At 39.8% G+C, this 12,943-nt stretch overlaps 1 long non-coding RNA gene across 1 annotated transcript; it reads left to right on the top strand.

The window, feature by feature from the left end:
• Positions 1 to 1,231: 1,231 nt before the first annotated feature.
• Positions 1,232 to 1,872, top strand: LOC119647261. The gene is made up of 2 exons (XR_005248827.1): positions 1,232 to 1,372; positions 1,534 to 1,872. It is a non-coding gene; the product is annotated as an uncharacterized LOC119647261 (long non-coding RNA).
• The last annotated feature ends 11,071 nt before the right edge of the window (positions 1,873 to 12,943 follow it).

The raw sequence follows: 12,943 nt of genomic DNA, 5'->3' as shown, positions 1-12,943 counted from the left end.
CCTTCTTCGTGCTACACTGTCTGAAGTCTATATAGGAGTTTATCATTCATTAAAACATTCCCTCTGCCATGTTTCCTCGGAGTCTTCTACGACAATAGGTCGAGTTACGGGGTTGATACCCATGGATGTTTTAAAATGGCAGTGGATAAGTCACCCGTAAAAGAAGGGCGACATTGTTGGGCATACGCTGGAGCCCTCTACTTTAGATTGGTCGATGTGGTACAAAACTAAAGAGCTTTGCCGAAGACCGTCAACAATGACGTGTAGGTTTGGTTGACAGCTATGCTCCACATAGGAGTCCACAGTAACTACATAGGATGAGCAAAAAATTATCATATCAAATCTAAAACTTGATCATGGCATCTGAATAGATATAATATATAAATAGCTATGTGTGAATTTTACAAGAATTTCGTGTTTAATTTTGAAGAAAATGAGGCATAAATTTCCTAGAAAGGCAATCAATTCGCTGATTTATTATTGTATACGAACATATCGACATCACTTCTGCCTACATAAATTAAATAGATATTTGTTAAATTTCCCTCAGTTCAATTAAAGCAATTTCGGCATTTTCCACAATTTATTCAAAGGTTTTTTTCGTGTCTGCTATTGACGTGCGACAAAAACAAGGAGTTATTCCTTCAATGCGCTTGATATGCTATGTTCGTTCGTTGCAACAAAAACTTTCATGCTGCGTCATCAATCAATTGCTCCCTCTGTGGATGCATCAAGTGGAATTTATTATAAATGCATCCATCTGCATATATGCATGTAGTGGTTTCACTAGAGATTTCCCATGCTTTGGTCCGCCGGGTAATGTTTGAGTCAGGCTATTTGGCCAGCACAGTGTGATGCAGTGCTAGGCTAAGTGGGAGTGATACCCAGTCGATGCATATGGCGTTGTATGTGTTTATATGTATTCTGGCGGGATATCTTCCTCCGCCGACTTGTCTTCAAATACTGAGAAAAATGGAATGCAGTTGTGTAATAAGAAATTGTGTGGGCGATGCCACTTGAAAGCGGACACTGTCACTGCGTCCACTTCAAAGCGGTTGAGAAAACGCCTAAGGTCACGTGCAGCATTACCCACATGCCATCAGACTACGAATTTGCTCCGAATGGGAAGCGCCAATTGACGTTGACGCGGTACCTTCAACTCAGTGGCTGCTACGTGAACAAAGTTTTCCCTTTGTCGATGTGTAAATGGGTTTGCTTTGAAGTGGGCTTAATCCTATATGGGGCCAAGTAGGCTTGCGATTATACTCCCATTTGGATGTTTTCATTATTGAACGTTATAAATGTTGAAGAAAGTTAATTTGTTCTTCTTAAATTCCTTTTCAATACCTTCCTTTTGTACTTTGTCATTTAGGTAAAATGTCACTATTCTTGTCTTTCAGATCACCTGCAGTCAATAAAAAAACTCGCATATCCTGTTTCCTTTATTATAGGGTTAATGGCCACATGCGGCTTACTTTATTGCTGCCTTTTGTCCTCTTTTGTTGGCTCTGCTGTTGATGGCTTTTCTTTCAGCCTCTTTCTGATGCTGTACGAATTGCTAATGGGATGTTTCTTAAGTTCTCATACATCATGACGTGACCAGTAACCATGCGGCGTGACAAGATACCAAGGGGCAGGATGTGAGGAGAGGCGAAGAGGCCTTCTTGCTGATGAGTTTACGTCATTAGTGTTAATTGCCACGGCACGACTTGGGTGTTTAGTTCGCGGGCAAGGGGTTAATTGTTGATTGCTGGGAATTTAAGAACAGCCAAGTGTTTTCGGGAATTTTATTTGGAATTGTCAGCAGAATGTGTCCTATGTCATGATATTTTCAATTCTAAAAAAGTAAACGCACTTCGGTATTTATTTCAATTCCGAACTTTTATTTAAGTGGCAAAATAAATTTGAATCTTGTTTCACTTTGTTTCCAATAAAATAACATTATTAACGGTAAAACAATGTCGGTGTTTAATTGGGAACTGAATAAATGTATCTAAATTTCAGGGGACACTTATTTCTGCATAGTTTGAAGTCATGCGTATATAAATCGGTGTAGCTGGATAATTCAAAGGAATTTCAAAGGTTCAATTGAACAATTCCACTTACTTTCAGGTTAGGATGATACCACCAAAGATACCACAAGGTGAATATTACAGGAGGCTTGCAAAAAGGCAGCTCGCTGAAAGGGTCGAGAATATACATTTTGAATAGAGGTAACGTCGGAAAATCAAGCGGCATGAAAAACGAAGCTTCTGCAGGCTGAGAAGCGATGAATTGAGAGAAAAGGGAGTTTTACTTTATTTCTGCGTTTAAAAATGCTCAACGGGGTTTTTTTATATCGTTTTTCTTCCCCACTTTCATAATCTTGAAAAAATGCATCTTCTAAAAGTATTTATAAAGACTCTACTAGAAACGCTTGTAACACACGTAGATTCAAGAAGATTTTGTTGAGAAAAGTGCTTTGAAGTCATCGAATTAGAGTTCTTCCGAAAGTCAGGGATAGTCGGTCCGTAAATAGTTTTCTGTATAGTGACTGAATGGCTATTGAAAAACAAATAAAGTCCAATGGCAATTGTGACTTTCCTACTTACCGCGGTTAGCCTTATTAAAAAATGAAGAGCCATATTTCAATGTGGATTGAGGTAAGAGCTAACGCTTTCAGAATACATGATGCGCTTTACAGAGTTGCAAGTCAGTTTAGTAGATTGTGAGCTTTATTTCATAAATTGACTACCCAGCATATAATATTCCTCGGTGTATGTTAAGAAATAATTCGCTATTCGCACTATCTATAGAAACAAATACAATAAGAAAAAATACAAAAATAACAAACACAATGTTTAATTTTAATTTATACAAACAGGAATCGGTACATATTGTAGTAATTTCTAAAGAACTCGATATTTTTTACACATAATGTTTATGAACTACAAAGTTTTCAATGACATCTTCAAAATCGAATTGTTCAAGATTGATAAGGAGGAGGAAATCCTCAAAAGATGCTGGCCTGGACACACCAAGTTGTGGTATTTTCACCCACCAAAAACTCCACCGCACGCCGAATCACCTTCAGGTACTACATCTTGGGGCGGAGTTAACGTATTTTATCTGGGTCTCCTTTCTTTTATCCGCGGCAATTGTAACCGCGCCTTCCTCATCTCTTCCGCATTTCGCAGTTCTTCGTATTTTCCTCTGCTCCTTTCCTTCTCCTCCCCCCCCCCCCGCTTCCCCAGCTCTGCACTAGCCAACCAACCATTAACTGCATTGATTACTTCGCAGGCGTACAACTCAGCAACTTCGAGATACTTTGGAAACACAGTTGGCACAACCCGCCTCAGTAGCTTCCTCTAGAACCGAAAGATTAATTATGTCATTGTGCATGATGTTCTACAGTAGTGGGCCCAGTATTGAACCTTATGGGACACCCGCGGAGATAACATACAGTACTTCTGGGGTAGATTATCGGTGTGATACGAATTGTAAATTTCATTTTCAAAATAAATAACTAATTTGATAGCATTTATGGTTGGTTTAGCTTTATAGAACACATACTGTGGATGTGAAAGGCCTCCTTGGCTCTCAACAACCGGAATCAATCTATTACAGACCTCCTAAGATTTTCCCGATAGTGCCTAGAAAACATATGCCTCACTTGCAAGTTCGCCAGCCTTTTTGCATTTTTCTTTTCTTTTATTTTCTGAATGGAGAATCATTCGAGAATACCTCGTTGAGATTACAGCTTACGTGGCAGCCTGTGTTCCCAATGAAGGTTCTTTGCTTTACTAACGATCATGCAAGGCAGGAGACTTAGTAGTGAACGAAGCACCCCCGCGATAAGCTCCGCGGTGCCGGAAGCTGAAAAGTAGACTAAGGAAGGCGGGATTCATCGTAGACAGGAGCAGAAAGGTGCTTTAGACATCATGGATGATAGCAGCATCCTTGAGGGACCTATTTATTCTAATTTTTTTATTGTTCAGCGTTTTGCTCACAACACACGTTTTCAAAGTCGGTGCCCATCATAACTCAAAAGACTGTATCGATCCTTTTCAAGTTTTGAAGATAATTTACGTAACGTTGGAGAGTTTTTGTTTTCAAATTTTTTAATAGTTTATATTTTGCAATAACAATGCTGCATACCGAGTAATTTTGCATTCTCAAAGAATGCGGGCACGCGTAGAGACTTATCACGAACTCCGTCGTGCGGAGAAGCGACTTTACAGACGAAAAAACGAAGCCTTGGAGAACCAACGAGTCTGTGAAACCGAAAAGTACAGGGAGCAACCACACCAGGCGCGAAAGTTTTACCAACAAGTCAGCAGAAGGAAGCCTTATACACCTCGACGCTCATCCTGCCGAGACAAAGAGGGAAATCTGATTTCAGACAGAACGAGCATATTGGAGCGATGGGTTGAACCTTTTTATGAACTGTTCAACAACCAAAATATCGGTGAGTTGGAGGCCCCGCCAACTGAAGACGACGGAAAAATGCTGCCACCAAACATGGAAGAGACAGTCCGTGCAATTCATCAGCTTAAAAACCATAAGTCGCCAGGAGCCGATGGAATTACAACCGAATTGGTCAAATATGGAGGCGACCAGTTACACCAAGTGGTTCATCAACTTGTACTCAAGGTATGGGACAGCGAATCAATGCCTGACGACTAGCATCGAGGCATTATCTGTTTCATACATAAAACAGGGGGTATCATGCAGTGCAGCATTTATAGAGGTATCACATTGCTGAGTACCATCTATAAGATATTCTCTTCTATCTTGCTAGGCCAGATATCCCCATACGCTCAGAACATCATTGGCCCATACCAAAGAGGCTTCACTCCAGGCAAATCAGCGACAGATCAGATTTTCTCTCTGCGGCAAGTGATGGAAAAACTATTGGAATATGGACATCAGTTGCGCCATCTTTTCATCGACTTTAAAGCCGCCTATGATAGCATAGCCAGGGTAAAACTGTACACGGCCATGAGAAAATTCGGTATTCCAACGAAATTGATAAGACTAACTAGGCTGACCTTGACAAATGTGCGAGACCAGATAAAAGCAGCAGAATCAGAATATTTGATCAACCCTGAGCTATTTGTCTGGCTCGTTGGTAGTCTGATCAAAGACTTGCCAGTTCACTATTTCAACAGTCGTTGCGTCTTGTACTTGTGAATGTGAACGTCACATGCCTTTGAGATGTATTGTGTCACATGAAGGTTGATTTATACAGTGCTTTCGTAGATTAGCCTGATGTCCTTCTCGACTTTGGGTATGATGTTTCCCTACCGTGTGGCGGTTTGCATAGTTCAAAAATAATTACCTGGTGATCGCTGTGGGTGTACTCCTCGAGTCAGTCCAGGATTAGCAACGGTCAAGTCTTCAATTGAAGCAGACCCTCCTTTCGGAAAGGTCATCCTTGCCTTGGTTGGACAGAATTGAATCTAACAAAAAAACCTGTGAAGTTCAGTCTGTCAGTTCTGTGCTTGGTTGGACAGAATTGAATCTAACAAAAAAACCTGTGAAGTTCAGTCTGTCGGTTACGACGGAAGAGTTCGCAACGCACCCGCACCCGAGAGGAACTGAATGCACCATCCACGTACCAGCAAGCCGTATTGTCATTAGTTCAACTATGGACGTGGAATGACTTGATACGAGAATTTGAGATATGATAGTGTGTGAACATTTATCAAAAATGTTCATTAGAACGGTTATTTCCTCTGCATCCCATTCCAGGGCGCAAGCATTAAAATTATTGTCAATCACCTTCATACTTCGTCTCCTTGCGTCCTGAACATAGTTTGTCCAACATGACTCTAAACAATGTGAGACTGGGTGGCGCATAGTACACGCCGCTTATTTATTATTTATAGGTCGACCTGATGCCGAGAAAGACGTTTCCTGGCAAGTTCTCGTTGCAGATCTGTAACGAGCCTGCTAATGACTATATCATCATTTCAGGTGACCTTAATGGTTATGTGGATGAAAAGGCAGACGCCAACAGATGCCATGGGGAAAGGTGCTTGGAGCAGGCAATAACGGTGGTGAGCGTATAGTCAATTTTGCGGACATCCATGACCTTGTACTTGTGAATATATGGCTCATCAAAAGATTGCCTCATCTTCCTATATTTTGTAGCGGAAACAGCACAAGGCTAATCGACTATATTAACACACGACATTTTACAATCGTCACTGATTGTAAAGCCATTTTCTATGAAACGCGGGTGGCAGCCAGTTGAAAACATGATCCACAAAGGCTATGCAATCAACCCTCTGAGTGACCAAGCTATGTAAGCGGTAATAATAAGAACGGTACTTTGCTTACCGACCGACGAACCGCGACAAATAGATGGCGAGAATATTTCGAGGATATTTTAATTGAAGAATTTATTCATCCTCCACTTCCATAAGCATTGTCGACATTTGGAGCCGAGGAAACAAAAAATCGAATTAAATCGGGGAAAGCAACAGGACCTGACGACATCGCATCTGAGGTCTGAAAAGCGAAGATCAACACTGTGGCTCAGTGAATTCATTAATCGGATTATTCAGGAAGGCAGAACACCATCTGACTGCCAAGAAAGTACCACAGTTTCAAAATGGAGAAAGAAACATATCCCAGCAGAATTGTTCAAATTACCGCCCGATCCGGTTGCTCTTCTACACCATGAATATTTTTGAAGACATTCGCGAAATTGTTCAAATAACCGTAAATCAAGCCGGGTTGGTCTAAAACTGCGGAACTACTGACGCAATACACGCTGTGCGATTACTCATGGAGAAACACAAGCATCAGCCTCTTTACATTACATTTCTGGATCTGGAGAAAGTGTTTGACCGAGTTCCACACAAACTCATCTGGTATTCTCTACGACAGCAGCTAGCACCAGAAGAACTCGTACGCTGGATTAAATTGCTCTAACATGATACGAAACGTAAAGTTCGAAGTGTGACAGCCATATCAAAGCCGCTTCGTTTCTCTTCCAGTGATCATTATTCATCATTCCTCTTTATTCCTGTCTTGGACACTGTTACCCGTGATATCAAACGTCCATCGCCCTACATATTGCTATACGCAGAAGATGTTTCCCTGGCGCCTAATAGCAAAAATGATCTCCAGCAACTTGTCCAAAAATGGACTAGATAAAACAGTCTTTGTTGACGGATCCCAATGAAACAGGCACTATCATTGTCAATGGCAGTGATTTGCCCAGAACTGAGTGATTCAAATATCTCGGATCAATGCTATCAAGCAATGGAGAACTGCGTTATGAAAGTGTTTCACGCTTTAGCGTAACCCAGATGAAGTGGCGTTCCACAACTAGTGTTCTTTCTGATCGACGTACCAACGAACGTCTCAAATCTAAAATTTCCCGCAATGTCGTCCATCCTGCCGCCCTCTATAGTTCTGAGTGTTAGCCGCCTATAAAAGACAATGAATGGCTTGATCATATTCGAAATGAGAATATTCGCGGTCGATATGGGATTGTACCGATCCTGGAAAAATTGCATGAGAGGCGTCTTCGATAGTATGATCACGTAATTCGCGAAATTTTCAACATTAGCGGAGATGCAAGCGTTTACAATTTTTCACCAGATTACTCCATTTTTACGCAATTCTCCTGGCACGCAGACCGCATACCTGTGCACCATTTTGCGGCTCTACCTCTTCTCTAGACTCGGGAATTTCGCTCCTTTTCTTGAAATTTCGGCTGAAACAATGGTGACTTGATACGGTGGATGGGGATTTCAGCCTCACGGCTTGACAGCCTCGACAGAGCGAAATGGGAAAATCACGACGATTAGACCCCGCTTGTGAACGTTAAAGAAAGAAAGAAGAGTATGTAATGATGGGAGTTGGTTCCGTACATCATCATCTAACGTTTACTTTAGGTGGTATACCGTACCTGTGATATTTGCTCAATTTGGCTTAGTGCGTCCATTTGGGATGTTCATCGGAGTATTTGCCTACGGCTATATACTTATATTACTACTTGGAATTCTACCCGGAAACCATTATACTAAACTCGGCAGGCTAGTTGGGCCAACTCAGTAACGAGCTTCTGGGCAGCCGATGTGGGCAATTGTGTCGTAAGTAGAGTACTTACACCGATGGTAATGGTGTCATAACAGATATTAAAATTAGCGAACTGAAGATCAATTGTTCAGTTTGTTAACTTTGGTTTTTTACGGTTGCCGTCACTGTCGTTATTCCTCTTGTCTTAAGTTGATATGTTGCTCCAGTGACTCCGATTTTAACTCTTGCATGGTTGTGACGGTTCTTGAATGACTATTGAGTGCCAAAGTCTAACAGTGGCCCTAAAGTCTTACTCTACTTTCTGGCTGGTTGATAAATAGCAGCATTATCCATTATTAGTATTGTGTCGCTGATGCTTTCCAAGTTCCTTTGTAGTTCCGTCAAAAATTAATTGGTTGTAATTCAGTTTTCTGCACTGATGATTTTAAAGTGGACTACTCTTTGGTTATTGATGGCTTTTGTCACGCCTTGAACTTTTGGTATTGTTAAGACAGCAGGTTTGCTGCGCCGGGAACGGGCTTCCGTTCCACAAAAAGGAAAGGACTGATTTCGACTCATTTGTAAATAATATCACTTCATTCAGTTGACGATCTATTGGTGAATCACGTGGTATAAACCTTATTTTTAGCAGGATTCAGTGAGATAACCTGCTTCAGTGTCTTCTCAAGGTTTTCCAATTAAACCAAGAATGTTTTTAATTAGTTTGTTAACCACCTCTTTTCCACTTCCTTTTGTCAGTCATTTGGCACTTTTTGAAACTGTAATAAGCATAAAGTCTGAGGAGTGTTTCCTTTTGTCTTTCGAATATTTATTATACTTCCCACTTCTACGATTCTGCCGAGTAGTTACAAATATAGACTGCAAGGCAGAAGGCACTTACGTTCCATTTTAGGAACGGTCCCATGCTACGAAAATAGAGACCTTCAACTAATGAGGTCGGTGATGGGCCCAAATGTCTAGACCGTCCAGATATTGTAGATGGATTAGGATCGTCAATCCGTTCACTGTTTTTTGTTACCACAATAAACTTAATTACCCTATAATTTACATGTAAAGCCTATGGCTGTAACTTAATACTAGAACTTGTCTCGAACGACTTAGTCTTATCTAGAGGTTAACCTAAAGCTTAATATTTTCTGGATACTTAATCTAAGCTTATGCTGGTGGGGGAAGCTGAGGAGAAGCTCTTATATATTGAAGACGGTGTGAAAGTACGAAAGGTAAATGCGTGAGGGGAGAATCAGAGCTATTGAGCGGCGAAAGCGATGTTGGTTGTACGGACGGTGGTAGTATGTAATTGGTAAATGCAACGTCATAGTATAGATTTAGGAGATTGGTGGGGATGGTATTTGTTCCAAATAGGGGGTGTGTTGGGCTGATGTGTGGGAATGTGGCTTCTCATATGAGGCTATTGCTATGAGTCTGGGATGGGGACAGGAATTTTACGAGGGATTTAATGGAGAAAAAATCTATGCGGATCGTGTTGATCTCATTACACATAGACTTCTGGATCTATCGATATTCGAAGGAATATCCTTTCGCGAGCTGGTAGTCGCTCCATTTGGGTTGAATTTAAATTACACCAGGTTACAGAGCCGTAATACTTTAATGGGCGAATTAGTTGCTTATAACAGTAGAGCTTCATATTGAATAATTTTAAAGGAATGTGGGATGTTTGTTGGATGATGAAGTGGGATGTTGCCCGTGTAGTGGGAGGATAGGGTTGCCAAAAAGGCCGAACGTTGTGGAATGCTTACGGAAGGGCTATAAGGATCCGATAAGGTGTTGAGGACTCTAAATTGAGATTGATGATTGGAGAGGTAGTTGTAGATAAGTCGGCATCAGTGAGAATTGAATTTGTAGGTAAGAGATAACTTTTAAATCAGGCTTCGTGCCACATGGAACCGAAGGCCTTTTGCATGTCTAGTAGGCAGGCAGTAGTAGGGATATTGTTGTTTAAGCTTTAATATAAGCCCAATTTAAAAATGACGAGGGCCTGTTGGGAAACTGGAAGTTAGGGATGGTACCATGGTCAGGTGGGTCAGTGTAAGGCCGTGGATAGCAGTTTCTAGGACTTTGGAGAGGATGTTAAGAAGAGAAATTGATAGGTAGCTACTGAGGTTGGATGGGGATTGTTTTTTCAGGATGGGTATGATGTGTGCCTTTTTCCATGGTGTACGAAAATGTGCTGGAAGAATACAATGGTTAAAATATTCCGACAAGAAGGGACTTGGGGGTTTTGGCGCATTTTTTGCGGATTATGTTTGGGATTTGGTCTGGACCTGTAGATATTTTGTTATTGCGGGAAAGGATGAGGGATTCGATGGATCCTTGGGGAAAGGCCTGAATTTGATCGCAATATTGTGGAGCGTGACATGGTGGTGGTATATATGTTTTGTATTCATTGTGTTGGCGGTTAGGTAGGGTTGATGGATGCAGAGCTGGTGTGCGGGTCTAATAAGTGGAAACGCGCTCATTGTCACTGTGAGAGTTTATATATAACAACCGTTGCATTGTCAATGAGGAAGGCACAGCGGGGACGAACTTTTGCAAAGAGAGTCGGTATTCTATTAAAACTACACACTACACACTACTATAAAATTATTATTCCTATCTAATGCTTATCATTAAATATTGCTTTGAAGGGCGGAGAATGGTGATAATGTTGTATAGGAACTTTTTTTCACTATACATAACAATTGTAAAAAAAATGTGCTATATAAGATTTCACAACTAAATATTGAAAAAAGTCTGAATTTAAAGGATGGATGGATGCATTCGATGTAGTCAATTCTGAAATTGTTTAGGAAATTTCTGAACTTGTTGAGCTTAACTTAGAAAACCTGCATATGTTATGCTTGTTCATCACATTCCAGTAAGAAATGTTTTACTTTGTTTCGTTGAAAATACAATTATGGCTCGGGAGTTCAGCTTAAATTGAATAAGCTAGGATAGGAGTAAATTTGTTTCAAATTAGCAACTAACTGAATAAAGAAATGAAATCCTATCTAGGGTTACGTTTTGAAGTTTTTACTTCCTCTCGACATGCTCCCAAAATTCACAGAATTTCTTATATCACATCGATCCTTCTCTCGGCCAAATAATTGATTTGTGAAATCTTCCTTCATTTATTACAAAATTATTTAATTCATTTTGCTCTTGAGAAACAAATTTCTAAATAAATGTGGTTGATTCAAAAGTTTTTACTTAACCGGTGTTTTTTTTGCTTTTTTGATGATGATACTTTTCATTGAGCACTTTCTCCTTGAATTAACTATGGGGCATACCCTCATTTTTTTCCAATTTTTCTCCATTTTTTTCTTTAATGCAATTTTTAGCTCCTATAGAGTTTTATACTTGTGCCCTTCAGAATAAATTCGGATAAGTAAATTCTCCTATAAATTTCCTGTGGGCTTTAGATAAGTGCTTCAAGCTCTTGGCGACCCTTCTCCCAAAACTCTTTTAAACCATCAGAGCCATCCAAATTGAACTTGTTTTAATTACTAAAGATGGCGGATGGCCACTTGGTAACCCAAAATTAGTATTTTCGGGCGAAGCTCAATTTGGCCAATTTTTGACAGAGGCACAGACAGGATCTTACGAAATTTTTTGATATTTAATGTCTTCCGCTTTGCTCGAATTTTTTTGAACCCGTCTTATTACCACAGGTAAAGTTAAGGTATGATGAACTTTCGATTAGCTATTTTTTTTTGTTTAGTCTAAAACCTTTAACTTGCCTTTTTGTCCTTTCGTCAATTTTCGGTGCACTACCGGAGCGGTTCTTTTTCTCATAATTTTTCCTATTTTCCAGTGTACTTATTTCTACTAATTTGTATTGAAGTTGAGGGAATATAATAACTAAAATTTCGCACGTTCCTCTACACTTACAATCTACCTCGTAGCATTGGAAGTTTTTTATAAAATGTTTTTAATGCGAAAATCGGTTCGTTAATAAATAGGAAATACATTTTTTCTAATTTTTCCCACCCAGCAAAATTTAATACAAAAAATTCAATAACATTTTTTTTAATCAAACATTTACTCTGTCTCCGGTATAATTATTTCGTACTGCACCACGATTGACGCATGAACAACAACCCATGACGCTGCAATCACATGTTTCCAAATACCATTATTCATCGTCAAGTTGGAAAAATTCATTTTCCAATGATATTTACTTTTTCACCAATTACGAATGGGGTCATCGATCAAAGAACAAACAAGTCGGAATACCGGAAGCTGGACATTTGGCTTTTCGTCAAACTTTCCAAAATTATGCATTATATGATTACTTATCTAATTTTGTACTTATATGATGATGAACTTAAGGGGGATCTTCTGGTAAATTTTGAAAATATGGTAATATATAATATATCTGAACTTAAATATCGAAATGGGATGTATTTTGAAGCCTAGATTTCGTATGGATGCATCACTGTATTTTTTTCAGATTTTTCAGCTGGATAGGCTCTGAGAACGAAACCTGCTACACTTTTGGGGCACACATTTGAACCCTCACTCCCCTATATTGTTGGTATAATTATTTGACACATTGTGTGGAGAACTTGTAGAAGAATGTCTGATAAGATGTATAGCTATTATTCAGCCCCTATTTCGACTTTTATCCATGATCTAGCTAAACTAAATAGGTCGGAGTACCTACTCTGTCCTCTTAAGTGCATGATAATGTGAAAATAGTTGCACTAGTGTGATGACACGATTGGCACCTACGGCAGGAGCTGCTGGCTAAAGGTCATAAACTAATTTTTTATTGTAAACAATTTTAATGATACGAAACCAGAGGTTTTACCCAGGGGTCGATAATAGTTTCTTAGTTACGAAAGTGAGCGGAACATGCGTACGCTCTCTTTTGGTCTGCAGTAGGCTTTATAATGATTTGATTTGC

Source organism: Hermetia illucens, chromosome 1 (assembly GCF_905115235.1).
Source record: "Hermetia illucens chromosome 1, iHerIll2.2.curated.20191125, whole genome shotgun sequence".
NCBI lineage: Eukaryota > Metazoa > Arthropoda > Insecta > Diptera > Stratiomyidae > Hermetia > Hermetia illucens.
Note: the sequence above shows the minus strand (reverse complement) of the source record. Positions and strands in the feature narration are given on the sequence as shown.